This window comes from Tauraco erythrolophus, chromosome 4 (genome assembly GCF_009769465.1).
Source record: "Tauraco erythrolophus isolate bTauEry1 chromosome 4, bTauEry1.pri, whole genome shotgun sequence".
In the NCBI taxonomy this organism is placed as follows: Eukaryota; Metazoa; Chordata; class Aves; order Musophagiformes; family Musophagidae; genus Tauraco; species Tauraco erythrolophus.
The window spans coordinates 10,339,920-10,359,548 of NC_141468.1; the positions used below are offsets into that span (position 1 = coordinate 10,339,920).

General features: G+C 38.2%; 1 protein-coding gene across 1 annotated transcript in view; it reads left to right on the forward strand.

The window, feature by feature from the left end:
- SEMA3A (semaphorin 3A) overlaps window positions 1–19,629 on the forward strand; it is a 169,876-nt gene that overhangs the window by 85,564 nt on the left and 64,683 nt on the right. The gene's annotated exons all lie outside the window — the stretch shown is intronic.

A 19,629-nucleotide genomic window follows, 5' to 3' on the forward strand; every position in this document is an offset into this window, starting at 1 on the left:
ACTGAGCTCACTGTCGACATGGAGTGCATGTGTTTACTGGAATCTCATTACATTCAAACATAGTGATACAAGTCTGCAGATTAGTGCTTGCACTGAAAAGGCTGTTTAGCCTTTCAAAGGATTTTGCAGGAAAGCAAGCTGGAATACAAGCCCTTTCTGCTTGTCATTTGTAGGTTTCTGAATTTGGCTTTTATTTCTTTGTCCAAATGTGTTTTCATGCAGACATTGAAAAGCCATGACCCACTGTAAAAAGGATTACCTTGAAGGGAGATAGTAAGTATACAATGTAAAGGATAGTTAGTACAGAAATGCTAAGTCTCTCTTTACGAAGATTATAGCACAATAAATTTTTTAACTCAAGGTACTTTCCTGACATTATAAAAACAGTCACATACCAGAACCACAAAATAAAAGTCTTAAAGAGGGGGCTAAAAGAAAATAAAGGAAAATGTCTGTTATTTTTTGCAGAAGGATGATATAGAATCTCTTTAAAAATGTGGTTTATTTTAGCTGACGTTGTAGCAAGTAGTTTAGATAACACTTAATGACTCTGATATTATTTTTACAATCAGTATATTTCATGGGGTATTAAAGATAATAAATAAGGAAATACTTTAAAACAGATAGTAGAAGACATTAAGGAAAGCTGGAGATCTCAGTTACTTATAAAAAGCCTTCTATCTTACTCATATGAAGCAATGACTTTCTCTTAGGAGCCACATTAGCCATCTAAGAAAGAGCAATCAAATCCTGATCCAAAATGATTCCTTTGGTGGAAAAAAAAAAAAAAAAGGAACAGGATTTTTTTTCAGCTATACGTACAACTTCCTTGTTTGTCTGGGCAGTAAGCAGTATGGTCAGCAAAAAATCCAGACTTAACCCTTCTAAAACTTCCTGAACAGAAAATCATAGAATCATCGAATCGTTTGGGTTGGAAGGCATCTTAAATATCTAGTTCCCACCCCCTTTCCATGGGCAGGGACACCCTCCACTACACCAGGTTTCTCAAAGCCTCATCCAGCCTGGCCTTGAACACTTGAACACTTGAAGCATCTACAACTTCTCTGGGCAACCTGTCCCAGTGCCTCACCACCCTCATTGTAAAAAATTTCTTCCTTATATCTAGTCGAAATCTCCCCTCTTTCAGTTTAAAGCCCTTGTCCTATCACTACACACCCTTGTAAATGTCCCTCTCCAGCTTTCCTGTAGGTCCTCTTTAGGTACTGGAAGACTGCTATAAAGTCTTCTTGAAGCCTTCTCTTCTCCCGGCTGAACAGCCCCAACTCTCTCAGCCTGTCTTCATAGCAGAGGTGCTCCAGCCCTCGATCATCTTCACGGTCCTTGTCTGGACTCGCTCCAACAGCTCCATGTCCTTATGTTGAGGTCACCAGAGCTGAACGCAGTACTGCAGGTGGGGTCTTACAAGAGCAGAGTGGAGAGGCAGAATCACCTCCCTCAATATTTGTTATATCATTTGGAGGTAGCTGGGATTTAAATACTGTATGAGCAAAAATGGATTGCATCTTTTTTCATTGATGGCTTTCTTGGTTTTCATTGCTCTTAAGTCAGGAAAATACTGCTTTTGCAACAGCAAAAATTATGAATTTAAGAATAGATGATTACGTGTTGTGCCTTAACTGGAACCATATTTAAATACAGGCTTAAGTGATTTTCTAGTTTCGGACTTAAGATACCAGAAAAACAATTTTAATCTACTATTGAAATTAGCTACCTGAATTTGAATTTTCATATTTGCATCCCTGCCTAGCAGAATGCAAATTAGACATCAAAGGCACCATACTCTTGAGTTCTTATTTGTCTTAGTAACTTCAGTCTCATTTTCAATGGGGTGCTTAAGAACCGAAATGCCATTAAAATAATTGTCTTTAAGTAGTGGAAGGATGTATAAAAACAATAAAAACAAACTTTTAAATAAATTATATCTCCTCAATCTTTTCTGAGGCCTTGAATGGAAAAAAAAAAAAAAATTGAACAGAATAAATATTGAAACTGTTCATAATAATAGTAAAATGTAATAATTTCTACTGGACTTCAGTCTTTTCAAGTGCTTTCTAAGAATTTCTGAATGCTTATTTCAAGTGAGCATACCTTATTTCAAAATTTGTAACATTAAGCAATTCCAAATTTTACGTACTAACAGCCAAATTATTTACTGACAAGACTGGTTTCTATTAACTACATCACGATGTAAGTGAGTTATTATTCTCATTTTTCAAACTTATGTTCTAGGAAAATGGCTTCTTTTGATCTTCAACCTGGAGGAAAAAAAAAAAAAAAGTAATTCTTTCAGTAGTGAAATAACTACAATTAGTAGTTCAAGCTTCCCTATCTTTGGGACTACTACTTCTAAATCACTTGGATTCCTGCAAGCTGACAAGACTGAAGTAAAAATTGAAAAACAGGGTATGAGAAACTGCAAAAAAATTTACCCGAAGACTTCCTAAATAGAAGAAGCAATGTTGTAGTAGAAGCCAGTATGTTCAGCAGGGAAATAAAGGTTGGGTGTGAAGGTCAGTGCCTGCCATGAGGATGATTTTAAATGTACCAGCCATCTGATAAGAGGTGAGATGTGGAGAGCTGTAAAAATAAGCATGAATAGCTACTGCTATCATTACATCGATGAAGGAATGAAAATTAATGCTGAATTTAATTGCAGTAGCTAAATTTTCGAATAACTTTCATTAAAAAGAGATTGCAATATTTTTTCAAGCAGTTTCAATGAACAATTGAAAACAGAAGGAAAGAATACAAGAGCTGCATTATTTGTTTTTAAAGTTGTTTTTAAATCCAAATCTCTCATGCACGATGATCAGTGACTGCTTTTTGATTTCTGTAGAGCTAGTATTAGGCTTTATGTACCCAGTCTGTCAAATTTGGGCATTAATTACCTATGCATTTAATTGCACGCTAAGGTGATTTATGAAAAGCCATCTCAGAACTCCCTTCAGAAGGAACTTAAGCAAATTATTTTATTGTTTTCAGGGAGTTTGCTCATACAGGTAAAGTAAAACTAGATCTGAAGTCTTTCTGCATTTAGATGCTTCAAAAGGACAAAGTGTTTTTCAGTCTCACAGGCCCATAGGCAGCACGAGAGACAGGACGCTGAAGGGAAAAGACAGAGACATTTGGGGTTTCTTCTAGTGCCAGGGAACACTGCGTCGTGAAACGGAGGAAAAAAGACAATAAGAAAAATTAATAGATGGCAACAGAGAAGTATGTTGGAGGATCTGAGACTTTCAGCATTTTACTCTTTCCTGACATTAGATAATTTACTCCCTCTAGACAGGCTACAGCCTAATTTCAGAGGGAAGAAGTTATTTTACCTGATTTAAATCACCTGAAACAGTTAGTTGGTATAGTTACCCAGCCTTGTCCTTTGTCAGTGGAGAGAATTGTGCATCTTCAGAAACAGTGCTTATTTTTCACACTTGTCATAATACCTGTGATGTTCATGACCGTGAAATAAAGATAATGAAATAAAATGAGGCAGTCATTTAGAAGCAATGCATTTCAGAAAGTTCCTGGATATCGATTTACATTTCTCTGAACTAGAAAGAATAAAATTATACAAATTGAATCCAAGAAGGGAACTCAGGAAGCGGTGTGAAATTTCAGATACAATTTAATTGTATGAGAGTTTAGACAAATTATTACCCAGCTAAAAACAATCCATCCTAACCTTCAGAAAACACATGAACTTAGGTACTACTGTTAAAGTTAGATTTTAACATTCAGACTCCTTGAAATTTAACAGCGCACACATGCATGTCTGGTAGAGGTGTTTGGGGTTTTTCCTTAGATGTTGTCATGTAGGACAGTAGATCAAATCCCCATGCCGAAAATTACTTCTGTGTCTTCAAGTATAAATGGATAAAAAATAATGTGGCATGGTAGAGGTGGTAGAAAGGTAGGAGTGCAGTAGAAAGAAAAAAACATCTCAACATTGTAAGATAGAGCCAATCTGGTCTATTCTGTATCTTATTGTTACTTCATTTTCTGTTTGCAACTTACACTTAAAAACTTTCTACCAGAAATCTTCTACTGCCCTTTAGGTGCTCTATGTAGACATGTATCCTCATCGTGGTGAGATTTGTAATGAATGAGTTTTTAATTTCTTATATTAGTTAAGAAGACTAGGAGTGCAGAATTTAAAACCTGTGACCAAAAATTTGATTAAACGACTGAAAATGAATGACATTTAAGATAGAAAGAGGCTTCTGAATACTAGGAGACAAAGTCCAGACAGCAGGAAAATAAGGTTAACACCATTCTATCTGAAGCCCTTTCACAAAAAGAAGAGGAAATGTGTGACATATGGTATCAAGCGAGGCTCTTGAAGTTGAGTCTAAAAATGTTTAAAAAGACAGCTGTGAGTTTACATGATTAAAAAGGGAAAGGAAGGATATTAAGCTACATCAAGAAACAAGGAAGAGTTATGAAATCAGAGGTAGACTTATTGGATGTTTGTTTGCTTTTCTTATCCAGTGATTTCTAATGTTTTTATTCAATTTATCTTCAAATTCAACCTCCACCTTTATCTTCCGTTCTGTTTCTCCCAGTGACATCAGTGCTGGCTATTAACACAAAAACTGGGTGGATCTTTGAACCTTGAAACCGAATCAAAGAACAATTTAGGGAAAGAGATAATTACGTATCGGCTCTTCTTCCCTCCAATATGTTTAAACAGATTAGACTGTTTTAATAAGTGTTGAATGTGATGGGAACATTTTAGAATAATATTGTTTCATGAATCTCCACAGACTGCAGTTGAATCATAAAAGTCAGTTAAAAAAAAAAAACAACACAAAAACCCAAACTTATCTCTTTCTGTGTGAAATTGTGTGGTATGGATTATCTGATCTTTATTCTAAGTTAAATGACTTATTTCTTTTTAGTTTTTGTTTATATGATTGTTTAGGTAATTAATATTAAGTTGCTTTAGAGCTGGAAATCTGTGAGAGGGATTTTTTGCTCCCACTGCTAGCTCTTGTAAAATCCAAGTGAATAAAAACCAAGCAGCTATTTGCATATGGCAATTTGTCTGTGCGTTGGGAACCCAGCAGAGGTATTCCTTGGGAATCGCAGGGAGACTGAAGGCTAACTGGGCACAAAGGCTGATGCCCTCTCCCCATCACAAGCGATCCTTACCCATTTTACTTGGCACATCGTGCGCAGCTTTGCATGTGCTGAGTAAGCCAAGTTGCCCTTAGTTCTACTCGGATTTGAGGCAGGACTATATACTTTTGTTTATGGCACTGGACGAGGCTCAGGAACTAGAACATTAGCTTTTTGCTTTGGCATAGATTTCCTGGCTAAATTACCTAATTTCTCTCTGCCTCATTTCATAAGAACAGTCCAATCTGTTCAGACCAAAGGCTCCTTTAGCCCAGTATCTCGGTTCTCACCAGGGCCCATAATGGATGTCAGTGGAAGAAAATAAGAAGGCGAGCCTGCGGCAGCCCTTGGTGATACAGCTAGTCTCCCAGGCTCCAGCACTCGTTGTTCAGGGATTTCCTGAACCAGGGGTGGAATCTCTGTGTTTAATGCTTTTCAGTGACTTGGTTTTGATGAATTAGTACTGACGTTTCTTGAGCTCATATATCTTTTAAGTATCCACAACATCCCATGCCATACAAATTGTAACATGTGAGAAGAAGCCCTTTATTTTGTTTTAAGCCTTCTACCTGCCAGTTTCTCGTTTTAGAACAATCTGAGAACAGTCTTCTTTTCTTCGTATATCTTCCAGTGTGCTGTACGCTTTCTGAGTTAGAGGACTGTAACTTCATGCAGTACTGAAAATGCAAGAGGGCTGTGCATTTATAGAGGCATACAGATGTTGTTGGTTTGGCTCTTTATTTCTTTCCTTGAAACTCCTAACATTACATTAGCTTTTTTGACTGCTACTGGGCATTGACCTCATTCATAAAAAAAATAAAATAAAATTTAAAGAAAGCTATTGAGACTTTAAAATCTTGTTCTTGATCTATAAAATCAGGTACTGTAATAGTGTTTGCAGAATTGTTTTCTGTGGAAAAGAAAAAGACACAGAAGGAAACGGTGAACACAGCTTTACACAAAGTGTCAGAAAGTCCCTGAAGTAAATACACAAGTTGTTCTGGTTTATTCTAGCTGCCTTCAGTCAGTAAGACAAAATTTTATCTCTAACATTGACAAATAAAACATTTTCAGACAGACATTTAGTTTTAAAATTCTAGTTTCTTTGATCTCTACAAAAAGTGATGCTTCTTCTGGTCTTTTGAGGCCTTAATCAGAGGCCAGTGAAAGAAGAGAGGAGAGTGCCACAGACTGAATGGGCTTTGGAGCAGATGCTTAGCCACTGATATGAGAATAAAATGCCAGCCCTGCGACTTGACTTCTCTGCTACCACTAACACCTCCAGAAACAGGAAGACAGCTGGGCTATTATATTTCAGATTCCATTTGTAAGTGTTAATTTTAATGCCTGCATACAAAAGAAAAGGAAAGGGAAAAGATACATTTAATTCCCATAGTTTTTCTGTGCATCTCTAAATGTGCAGTATGGGGCTGGTGGACCTTGCAAGCCCTCGGGAGATTTTTCTTACAAGGAAACTCCAGCATCGTTGCAGATGTTTGGTCACTTTTCCTACAAGACCATAGCTCTGAGTTCTTTCCTTTCCGAGGGACTTACGTTTCGACAGGAACCGATTCTAGTTGACAAAGTTTCAAAAACTGTCTCCTATTTCTCACGGGCCTGTAATCAGTGGTCAAATCTTAGGTAAACAAAGTTTCGTCTATAAAGAAAAGATAAGCTGAGCAGAGTTCAGAAGGTGCCTCAAACAGCACAAACACCTTCTCCTGTTGAAATGTTTACATCCAAGGTGACAGAAAGCTGAGCAGCATTATCTTGCAGATGGTCTGAGAAGATTTTAATAAATAAATACAAAGGCATGTGTTTTTTCCCTACCAATTAGGATCAAATTTTCTGGATCCAGGGCTAACTTATAGTAAGGAAACACTCCAGTTGTAAAACTAAGACAAGATGGTTTAGAAGCAAACCAGTGCCTCAAAAATCGCATTTCTATTTTGGATGTACAAAACCCACATATTCCTCCTGCTTGATGGTCTCCAAAACTGACTTTTTCTGTAGTTATACTGGCTTTTAGTGGAGTTGCACAAGCGTTGCTGAGGAGAGAACTAAGCTCATTGTCTAAAGGTGCTTTTGTTTATGGATAACAAATTAAAAGGGCAATTTGGCACAGTAGATGAGATGATTAATATTTCAGGTCTTCTTATTTTTGTTTGTGCATGTATGTGTTTGTGTGTAATTATACATTTCAAGGATCAACAGCTAAGTGCGGTTAAACATTTAACATTTATCTGCATAAATGCAAATGAAGCTTGCATTTCAGTCAGATATTCTGAAATAAGTAATCAGGATGGATTAAGAACATGCATGATTTTTCTTCTCAGTGTTTATTGCCATTACTTTAATGATGACAAAAAGCAGAAGAGTGATGGTATGGATGCAAGTTTAGAAGTCGTATATTAGTCAGTTCAAACTTTTTGAATTGATGGTGATGAAGAACAACTGTTTTAATTCGTAGTCATTTGGAAGGATTTGCTGTGACCTCGAGTTCACACATAAACATGACAAGGGATATGAGAAGGATTCCTCTGGCGTTCACTGAACCTAAGGGGAATCTTTCTTTGACTTCAGTGGGCTTCAGGATGAAGCTCTGAGTGCAGGCCTGAGAAGATATGCATGAAGTCTCAGGGATCATACCAGAATTGAGATGGCATAGCCCTTAGCTGCAGTCTGTTGGGTATATTATTACGGTCCTTAACCCTCCTCTGAGCACAGACAGGTCCTGCCTAACTCGATTCATGGCCATAACCACTCCACGCTGTGGCTGTGATCTGGTGGTGGGTGGTGAAATGGAAAGTAATTTGAATGTCATCATTCTTTCTCAAAAAAACCCGCTGAATAACTTAGTAATTTGGATTCCATTAAAATTGGCTACAGAAAATTATCACAGAAATCAACAGAACTTTAGGGAGCACTACTTCTCTTTTCTGCAAGAGGTTGGTGTGTTTGTCAGTTTACTTTAATCAACAAAGTTAATTTATATTATACTATATGATACTATACTATACTACACTACACTAAACTACACTACACTACACCACAAAATACTGTGATCTTACGAGGTGGAACAGCCAGGATTTTGAGCCAGAGTTCTCTTAAATGAAAGGCAGCATTTCTTCTATGAAAAGATGAGTATCAGTAATTGAGTTCTGTGGTTGGGTGCTGATTAGCCCCACTGACATTGTGCATTCCTATTTATGAGTGTACGTATATAGACATATGAGCTGAGTGTATTACATACTCTTGCCAGCGTCACTGACTCTCTCCCCTTCTGGGGACTCCTCCGTGCTAGAAAAGCAGGCAAGATAGTGAATAAAGAATAGAATTTTAATGTATTTTTTTCAGTCACCCTGAATCAAAAACACTTAAATCCATCTGCTTCTGCATCAGCAAAGTTTTTGTTGCACTGGGAAAAGAATATCAAACATTCGTAAGTTTTTTTAATAAAAAAACCCAACCTGTATGAGAAACGCACTGCTCTTAAACACAGTGACATGAGGAATAATTGCAACTTGTCACAGAGAGAGGTTGTAATTATGTCTACTGTTAGTTATGTCTCCATGTGCACAATAGAAGTTAGCTTTTCAAATGCATTGTTCTCTAGTGCAATACCAGTTATTAACATGTTGACGATATTATTTTTTGCTAATGAAGAAAAATGAAATGAGGCTGCAGGAGGGCTGGGTGGTGTCACACTGAAAGCAAGTGGAGGGAACAAAGAGGAAAGAGAAGTGCTTATTGCAGAGATTTCACATCTAAGCTTTGCCTCAGGAAAAGCGAAATTGCCCAAAGGATCAGAATTTCAGCTTCTGTATTCCAGACCTTGCTTATGTTTTTTTAAAAATCTGAATATGTATCAAACACTGGGCTAGACCTGACACTTTACAGGCTTGTCTGAGTGAAAATTGCAGATAGATTACAGCATCTTAGAGAAAAAAACAAAGCTTAATTACAGTAGTTGCTGTGGGTGTAATTCTCTGTCCCTTCTTTGTTACCTGCACAAATTCTCTGAAAGCATGTTCAGTAGGACCTATTATAATGAAAAAGAGTTCATAATATTTTTCTAGGCTTGCTCCTTATTCTGTCACTCATTTGGCGTCAGATTTTAAAAGACTTTATTTAGGATGTGTACTAATATTAGAAGTTTTTCCATGCTAGGAATTAAAAAGCAGATAGGGTAAAAAGCAAGACAGATATGTGCCTTAATTTTCAGAAGTGACTAACAGTTTCAAGTATCAGAATTTTAAATTGCTCAAGAAGGTATGCGTTGAAAATCAGAGCCCTTGAGCAAGTCTTAAATTGGGTGCCTAACTCAGGAGCATGCAAAATCACTTGGGAAATTAGAAAATCTTGGCCATATGCTTATATGTTAACTCCACTTGACTAAGTCCTTTCTATAAGTTGCTTCCCCAATTTGCAGTCATTTTTGTGTTGTAAATAAGATACCCTTGACTCAGACATGAAAGTTCCCCAGGAAAACTGGAGAACCTTTCTCTTGTTAAACAGCACCCTAATTATAGAAGCAATTTTACAAACAATCCCCCGGGGGAAGCATTTTTGTTCTCATCAGGAAGGCTCTTGAATAAAATAACACCTTTGCTAACTTCATTTATTTACAACAGGACACAAGACTGAGACTGGGCTAGATTTATTGCCATTACATCACTGATGCTCAGTAATTCATAAAACATTGGGTCTAGGAGTTAGCACTGCTGTTATTTCCTCTGATGCCTGACCTCACCACAGTCTAATAACATACAGGAAATCCAGAAGACAAAGGGGGAAAGCAGTGGTCTTGAATGCTAAAAATAACCGTAGAAAACTAGTACAATCATGTAATAGAGTATGGCCCAATAATTTCTTTAACATAATAGTGGAATCTGCTAAAGCAATTAGAATCGTTTCCAAATGTTTTTAATGGAAAATATGTTGGGGGTAAGAATAAGAACACTTAAAGAATTGAGACTTTTAGGTTATGTAGTTCAGTTACGTGTACTGGGTTTAGGTTTGTAGATCTTATTGCTTACATATGCAGACCACTTAATAACTTGACTAGAACAGACAGTCATTGTATGGTGGTTATATTTCCAGAGGTCATCCTATATGAGCCAGACGGTGATCTTAGGTGATGTATTACACTTGACAACCCAGAAAGTTGCAATACAAAGGCATTCTAATTCTCAGTGTCCTCTGAGAATTGTTCAATATCCTTGATGGTATCTGGTGTCTGGTATGCCACTGGGATGACATTATCGATATCTTTACTAATCAGTCGAGGTTAACATGTCATTCATGTTAACTGTGTGTTTGGTTTGTTTTGGGATGTTTCATTTTTTCTAATCACTCTATATTTGCTCTATAGTTTTTCTAAAGTAATAAGTAGTATAATGACACTGTAAAGAAATTCCTTCATATTTTTCATGTCTATTTATTTATTTGTGCTATCTAGAATTAGAACAATATTTTACCCAAAATATAAATTTAGGCAGTGCTTTAAAATTGATACAAATAGGTACATGACGTCATTAGGGGGAAAAAAAAACAACAAACAAACCCAAAAAACTATTTTATGAAAGTCAGATAAGTCTGGTGTCTTTAGCTTGTGAATTATTGCAAAACTAAGTTCACAGACATATACTTCTTTTTTGAACAGCTGCTTAGTTTGACTGTGCCTGCCCTCCTTTTATTTACATATGTTGCACAGTTATTTGCAAGAGGCTATTCTTCATATAAATACCAATATTAGTATGCAAACTAGTATGTTCAGGTGTGAACAAGTCTTCGCTATTTGACATTGACACTTGGTTTGTCTTCCAGTCAGAAGCGGAAGCACTCACAGATCACAAACTAGGAATAATGAATAGATTGAACCAGCTGTTCCTGAACAGCCCATTTGGCTATGTTTTCCCTTTCATTAAATTCATTGAATTATAATTACGCAGAGAGAGAGATAGGTAGGTAGATAGATATGAAACATTTCTCTTTTGAAAAGGTTTATGGTAACTTAATAAATATTAAATTTAATTTCAGAAGAAAGCAGAGAAATGTAGAACTTGTGTTGATATTTGACTGAAAGAGAGCTACTGAGAGGGTGAGTTGTCCAAATTCATCTTAGTCTAGGGAGACCAGTTTTCAAAACTTGCGCCTACCAGAGTTGTCAACTGCATCTTAAGGCGTCTTTTGAATGTCATAAGCCAGGATAACTGTCCAGTAGGAGTGACATATTGGGGTAAAAGGAGAAACAGAAATCAAGAGTTCTATTCTGTTTTCATTAATCTACAGAATGAAGCATGGAGCTGAATGTTATCTCAATACGTCTTTTATCTCAATATCAGAAATAAGATTTTCAGGTATCAAAATGTCAGTGAATATCTACAAGTAGAACGTCTCAGTGGAAAGAGTGCTTCTTGGGTCTGAAAGAGAGGGCACAGATTAATGCAGAGACTCTTTGAGAGGTCCTGCAGTGATCAGGAAGTTGGGCAAGCTGCCTGAGGGCAGGCTTAGAGAGGTGAGCAGATCTCAGGATCTTCATGATCAGTTTTGCAGGTAAATACTCTTCAACAAAAGAGGGAACAAAATTCCCTCTCCATCCCCTTTAGCACAGTACAGCAGCCCAAGAGAGTTTCAGTTCCAGGTCCTACAGAAGCTGGAGACCTTTCTTTGGGAACAACATTTTACTAAAGATATGTCACTTAGAGTGATTTCCCACAGGGTTATAAAACTGGTTTCCAATAACTCAACTCTGCTAAGCCACAAGTTGGAAAACCAAAACATAAGAAAGGTGTTGCAGAGACCAGTATCCCCAAAATATGTGCAGGTAAAAACCCTATAGCATGTGGAGCCTGAACACTAGAAGTCAGAAGCTCATTGTGTGCATTTCTTTTCTTTTTCTTTCTTTTTTTCTATTTTAATAATTAATGATTTGAAACAGTTGCATTATTGCTTCAATCACTTTTCACCTATTTCCCCAATGGTTACCACTTGCTTCAACATTTACATTTCTTTTAATATTTGTATTTTTTGCATAATTTCTCACATTATATTTATTTGCACTTGCACTTTTTTAAAAATAAAGCATACCATGGGGATGACTTTAATAAACGTTTCTTATTAAAAGTTCCATAACAGCATGATTCCCAAACCTGAAACCAAAGTCCTCATATTTAACAGTTTTCATGACTCAACAGATTAAGTGTGAAATAGGAAATATAATAACAATAACAACATAGCCATATCCTGCACAGTTGTTCCACTTAAAATTGTTCTTGAAAAGTAACACAATTCATAAATAAATCATTTCTCATAGAATGAAATGTACTTAAAACAGTCTGTGAAATTTCCTTGATATAGTCATAAAATGTGTGCACAGAAAGTTGTATTGGGCAAGAGAAAAATCAAAAATTCACTGAAATTAGTATGCTAAAAAAAAAAAAAAGGAAAAAACCCAAACAGCAAAACCTTCAGTGTCTGTTTTCAAAGTCAGGTGTCTCCAATCAGCTGCCTCAGCAGTGTTCATTTCAGAAAAACTCTTATCTCAGACCTAAATTCATATGAGGCTTCCTCTGTGGTCAGTGAAGGGAGATCTTGCCCTTGGCAACTGCAGTTCTGAGTTGGTTGGACTTGTCGTTCAGAGGAACCTGTTGCTTTCTGCTGACTGTGACCAGGGCAACAAATTTAGCCACCCAAATTAATGCCTCTGTGTAGAGGGGATCAATCCAAACCTTAACAAGTGGGAAGTGGGGCTTTTCCTTTTGTTCTTTACCAACACTGGATAATACAAAGAACATGGTATTACAATGCCAGCAACTTTTGACTCGGTTAAAAGACATTGCCATTGACCTTAAAGTCCTCCAAATGGGTACTCCTTCCTGGTGCATTGTCATACTCCAGGCCACTCAACTCTGGCAATCTTTTGGGGTTATTTTTTTCTGGAGTGTTTTGGGGCTTTCTGTTTGGTTTGGGATTTTTGGTTTTGTTTCCCCCCCCTCCCCCCCTTTAATCTATTTATCTTATAAAATGCTTCATGCTAGTGTGACAGAGTCTGTGAAAACAGCAAGAGAAATGTTAACATCAATAAAGCGTACAGCTGGAGCCAGCTCTACCCTTTTTATTAAACAAAGGATATGATAGTTCCTAAGGCTCTTGGCATCTTCAGTGTTTCTGGACCATCCCACGTTATTGTTCGGCAGTTTGATGTGGAGAACAGCTAGCCCCTGGAAGATACCCTGGAGATGTGCTCCTTTCTATTTACAGCTTGGGGGTGACAAGAGTAAGGATATGAGTTCTTCAATTGCACCAGAGCAGCTGGGCAGCATCACTGCTGTCAGACCCCTCTATGACTTCCATGCCTTATAATTTAAACCAGTAGTACCTTCTTAGTAGCTGCATGCACTCTATCAACACAGCCTCTTCAGATTGTTGGCTTGAGCTGCATTGATTCAGTATTGTCTGGCAATGGTTTCGCTGCGTTAGGCTCTGCAATCCTGGGATGGTTTCTGTGTTAATTGCCAGAAAAATTTCAGGAAAAAAAATCACCTGAAACTCAGCAGTCAATGCTGTTCATTCTGGTAGGTTAGCTCTTCCCCACTAACCACATGTTTTCTTACAAGCCAGAAACAGTACTAAACTGGGAAATAAGATTTTTTATTTTTTTTTTATTTTTAAACCAAAAACAACTAGTGTATGCCTTCATCCTTCTTGTTCTTGTTTTGTTGAGTCGGTTCTGGACGGGCCAGCTGCTGAGAGAGATGCAAAAACTGGTTTAAAAAGTTATTATATTGGGTATATATACATATATTTGTATATGTGGATATACAGTTGGTATATATATGTTTATATGTACATATAAAATTATATTGTATTGGTACACTGACTGAACTGGCTGACTCAAGCTATTCAAGAAATGAAATAAGTCTGGTCAAATAACAATGTCTTGTCACTGCTCAGGACCATGATATGGGTGTTATTTCAGCTGTTTGAAAGCAAATCTCTGGATCCGCTCTGGATCGTCAGGCTAATGAATGGGAATCACAATAATTTTCATGTTTGTTTCCATGGCGGATCTGTAGTTCTTTCTGGCTGAGTCTTACAATCTATCACACTATGTGCTACAGGAAAACATGTGTTTTGAGGAGCCAGAAGCATAATCTCACATGACATAAGGCATTTACTAGGTGAAACAATTCATACTATACCATGAGGAATTTCAAGACCTAAACAATCTCATTTTCAGTATTTTTATTATGGATGATAGAGAAGCATCAATGAGATATAAACCTTAGTTTACTAACCAAGCACCAACTAAATAAAACATAGTACAGCAAGGTTTTTAGCTACAAGGATACTTAAAAGGGTTTGAAGTATATTGTAATGTCCTTTGGGCTGCCAGCACAACTCAAGAAGGGTTTTGGACAATAAGTTGGACTCGTTGCTGAATTACAAACGCCTTTCTTAGAATATTTTTTTTTGTTTATTTTATTCATTTCTAATAGATTTCCTCCAGGCTGGCAAGCTTGCTCTGTCATGAATTCCTGGTTTTGATTATATAATAGCCCTCACAAAACTTTGAAACAGTGAGCGTTTGGTGAATACAGTTTTTCTTGCTGTTTATGGCTAGAATATTTGCTGACTCACTGCGGTATCATTCTTTGCATTCAATTAACTGCAAAACCCAAGAGGCAGCACAATTGTAAACTGCTCAGAATTTTTTCTGAGGACAAATAATGTACATTCTTCTAGCTAAAAGCTCTTGTCTGTACGGTGCAAAAGAAGGCCACACTCACACATTCCAAAATCTCCCTAAGTCTCCGAGCAGAGCCTTGGTCTTTGCAATCTCCAGGCAGACGGATTTTGGTGCTAGTCATTACCCAAGAGCTGCCCCACTGTCTCTGCTGCCTGCACACAGGTTTGCAGGTGTAATTTAGGTGGACAGGACTTATAACATCAGGAACATAGCCTGAGTTTCCAGTCTGACACGGAGGCTAACTCCCTGGAAAATGATCAAGCACACCTTTTATAAAAAATGAAGAGATTAAATTTCACCCTCAAATATTGACGTTGAGTTCTCATCTGATCTCTTGCTGTTACGGCATCTCAGGGCAGAATTTGGGTGAAAATGCCACAGACCAGTGACTAGTACATCAAGTACCTATCATTTCTCATATTGCTTCCTAGGCTTTTAAAATAGGGGTGAGGAAGTACATAGAAAAGAGTTTATTTCTTGGTTGCCTTTATCTATTGTTGGTTTGTAGACGGAGGTAGTTTGACTTCAGCGCCCAAAAAGCTCTCTGGGCAAGTTGCCCTGTTTGTGACAGGTTAGACTTCCTATAGCATGTTTATCAAAACTCCTTGGGGCCTCAGACTAACCATGATACATATATTTGGCACTTAATAGTGATGTATTTATTGTCATTATTACTCACTCATACATTTGGAAACTTATAGTACATGTCTCTACATTGCGTTTTAACTGAAATACGAAAACACTGTGGGATTTCCCTGTCATGTCTCTTATTTCAAATGTTTTATTCCACAAACACAAAGAGAAGGGTAGATCATCTCTGACTTGTGCTGACCCAGTTCCCCACTCTATCTTGCCTGTTACACACCAATATCAGTAGAGTTACAGTGACATAAACCAGAAGAGTACAGTCAAAAATCAGATCCTTCCTACACCAAATCACTTTCTACATCTGTTTCCTATTTGTCTTCTAATGACACATGGGATTATCTTGGGAACATATTCTGCTTTAACTGTCAATGCCACTGACTTTATAGCCTTATCAAATATCCATTGGTGTGCAGGCTGAGCAATTATCATCTACTAAGAAGAAATCCCAAGTAAACTTAGATTGATAATAACATTTTCCAACAATGACTTGTAGCATTAGTGCCATTTCCTATTATTGTAGTTAAGGTCTAGCATTCTCTTCAATTTACTGCTTTTATTTATTGTGCAAGATCTAGATATAGACCCTACAGCAGAATTTCAAAAACATTTTTCTTTTTCATTATTTATTCATTTCTGGTTAGAAGGAGCAAAGTCAGAAAATTGGATAGAAGCAAGGAATGTGTCTGGACTGTTAAAAAATAGAAAGAAAGACAAAGGGAAAGAAAGAAATTGAATATTGTGCAAGATATTACAGATACAGGATGACTATATAAACATAATCGAGCAGGCCACATCTACAAGAACATGCCTTAGGAGATTGAGCTTGAATTCTGGGATCAAGCTTCACGAAGTTGTGTCCAAACTTTTTATCTTGCGGTGCAGTAAACCCCTCCAGATAGACTGTCCTGCTAACAATCCATTTTTTTCTTCACCTTTTTCTCCAGTAACTGGAGTAAAATGTGAAGTCCTTCTGATGTTCCTTTGAAAATATGTAGTACGGTATATTGGATTTGCATGGCAAGGTTTTGGTAGCGGGTGGCTACAGGGTGGCTTCTGTGAGAAAGAAGCTGCTAGTAGCTTCCCTTATGTCAGATAGAGCCAATGCCAGCCAGCTCCAAGACGGACCTGCTGCTTATGGCTGTTGCAACTGTGGCTGTTGCCCAGATTGCCCAGCTGGATTGAATTGATTGAATTTCCTAATTAAGGTTTGGACCCTGCCTACAAAAGGTGGGCCATTTCCTTATGGTTGATGCAATGACATCCTTGGAGCTGCAGTCTGGGCTGGTGAGCAACAACTGATGGCCCTGATGTGATATGTCTGAGAGACCCTGAAGACTGTGACTCGCTTGCCAGAGCCAGAGTAGCCCGGACTGGAGGTAAAGCTGCAAGCCCAAAAGAGGGAAGCGAGCTGGAGTTGGAATGAATGGACTGGGTCTCTGCTCACTGTAAAGCCTTCACCTTCCTTTAAAAATAAAAACTGGTAAAACAACAAGGGGGAATTATGGCTATTGCAACTGTGGCTATTGCCCAGATTGCCCAGCTGGATTGAATTGATGGAATTTCTTAATTAAGGTTTAGACCCTGCCTACAAAAGGTGGGCTCTTTCCTCCTGGCTGTGGGAGGTGCAATGACATTCTTGAAGCTGCAGCCTAGGCTGGTGACCAACACTGCTGGTCAAGGCTGAGCCTGTCAGTGATAGTGGTAGCTCCTCTGGGGTAACATATTCAAGAATGGGAAAAAAAAATTGCACAGCTGCAATTGCAACCAGAGAGAGGAGTGAGAATATGTGAAAGAAACAACTTTGTGGACACCCAGGGCAGTGAAGAAAGAGGGGAAGGAGGTGCTCCAGGTGCTGGAGCAGAGATCTACCTGCAGCCTGTGGAGTACACCACACCAGAGCAGGTGGAATCCTAAAGGATGCTGTGACCTTGTGAGAAGCCCATGCTGGAGCAGGCTCCTGGCAGGACTTGTGACCCTGTGGTGGACCTACGAGCAATCTGTTCCTGAAGGACTGCAGCGTGTGGGAGGGACCCACGCTGGAGCAGTTTGTGAAGAACTGTAGCCCCTGGGAGGGACTCATGTTGAAGAATTTCATGAAGGACTGTCACACTCCTGTGGGAGGAACCAAATGCTGGAGCAGGGGAAGAGTGTGAGGAGTCCTCCCCCTTTAAGGAAGGGACAACAGAAACAATGTGTGATGAACTAACCTTCGACCCTCATTCCCCATCCCCCTACACCACTGGCAGGGAGGAGGTAGAGAAATTGAGAGTAAAGTTGAGCCTGGGAGGAAGGGGTAGATGGGGGAAGGTGTTTTAAGATTTGGTTTTATTTCTCATTATCCTACTCTGATTTGATGGGTAATAAATTAAATCAATTTTTCCCCAAATCGAGTCTATTTTTCCTGTGGTAATAATTGGTGAATTATCTCTCCCTGTCTTTATCTTGACCCATGAGCCTTTCCTTATATTTTCTCTCCCCTGTCCAGCTGAGGAGGGGAGCCTTCAGCCAGGGTCAACCCGCCACATACACACAGAGATATGTGCTTGCACAATGTAATTAAACAAGCCCGTAATAAAAACTATAGCCTCTGACTCACTCACAGAAACATGGACTCAATAGCTTTAAAATAATACGATTTGGAAGTATGTTTGGTCACTGGCCTGGCCCATGCCTGAGTTCAGTATGGAGGAGCAAGATGGGGAAGGCAGAGTGTGAAGGAAAGCACTGCTTCCAAATACTTGAATTCACTGCTTGTGAGAAAGACATCAGCTATTTGTCTGAATTCACATTAAATAAATAAAATCTGAACTGTTAATATTTTTTTGCATCCTCCACAGCATTGTGGAGTGCCGAGTTTCTGGCACCAAGCACCGGAGCGTTGCCCTTGAGTGTGAAAGTACTGTGTGCAACTTTAAGACTTTTACTTGCAAGCTGAAGACCCTGTAAGACTCTGGAGTTTACACCCTGGTCAGGCTTTCATGAAGTTCTAGCCTGAGAGTCTGGAGAAGTGAATCTGAATGGGCAGCTTAGGAACATAACTGCTTGAGGAGTAGTTACAAAAAGGAAAGACCCACGCATCTGCCATCATTGCAGATGATATAATAAAGAATGAAAGTCGCAAGTTGTTCCTTGGAAAGTTCAGTTTAGAAAAAAAAATTCTTCACTAAGAGGGCAATGAAAGTTGCCCAGAAAGGTTATATAATAGTTTCCAATTCTGAAGGTTTTTACTACTTGGCAAGACATAACCAAAACTGACCATACCCTGTGTTGACAGTAGTCTTCTTTCAAGTCCTCCTGGACTTAATGTTATCTAGAGAGTCCTTCTAGCAAACAGCTCTATGATTCTGTCTTTGGAAAGGGATGATGAGAATAAGACAGAGGAAATTTCTTGATCTGTGGAAGCAGTAAGTGCTGTCAGGACTTGAGAATCAAGGTAAAGAGCTGATTTTTAAGAAATAAATAGGGAAAAATATTGTAACATCTTCTCTGGTTGCGTTCTACTACCAATACATATATTTTAGACATATATTCTGAAGGAGTTTTTTTTGTTTATTGTCCTAAAACAGATTAGTGATGTCTGATCAGTCAATAAGAAAAAAAAGAGGCTGTATGAAGCTGTAGTAGCTATTACAGCCTAAGCTACCTGGTCTTGCAAATATTGGCTAAAGGAAGTCCTTCAGCATGTACCTCAGAGAGAATTTTTAGCTATAAGCAACTGAGAAATGGGTGCAAAGGCCTAAGCAACCAGAGAAGCTGTTAGGAGGTAGGATTTGTCCCAGCTTTGGGGTTCCTTGGCTTAATTGTCAATGCAAAATATCCGCAATGCAGATGGGAAATGGAAATTTTAGGTTTTGATGTGGCCTCCACAAGTCTTCTTTGAATGTAAAAGTCTACTGTGCAAAAAGCATCTATTCTTCTAGCTCTACCCTCAGTGCAAAATGTAAGATAAACACACTATTCAAATTGATTGGCAGATTTGGTTCCCCAGTTAACGTTAAAGTAATTAAATGTACTGAAAAGCCCATTGCTTTGGATTTACTGACCTTGATTTGACTTAGTGTTGACTGAGGTCCTTTTTAATCTTGGTTTAT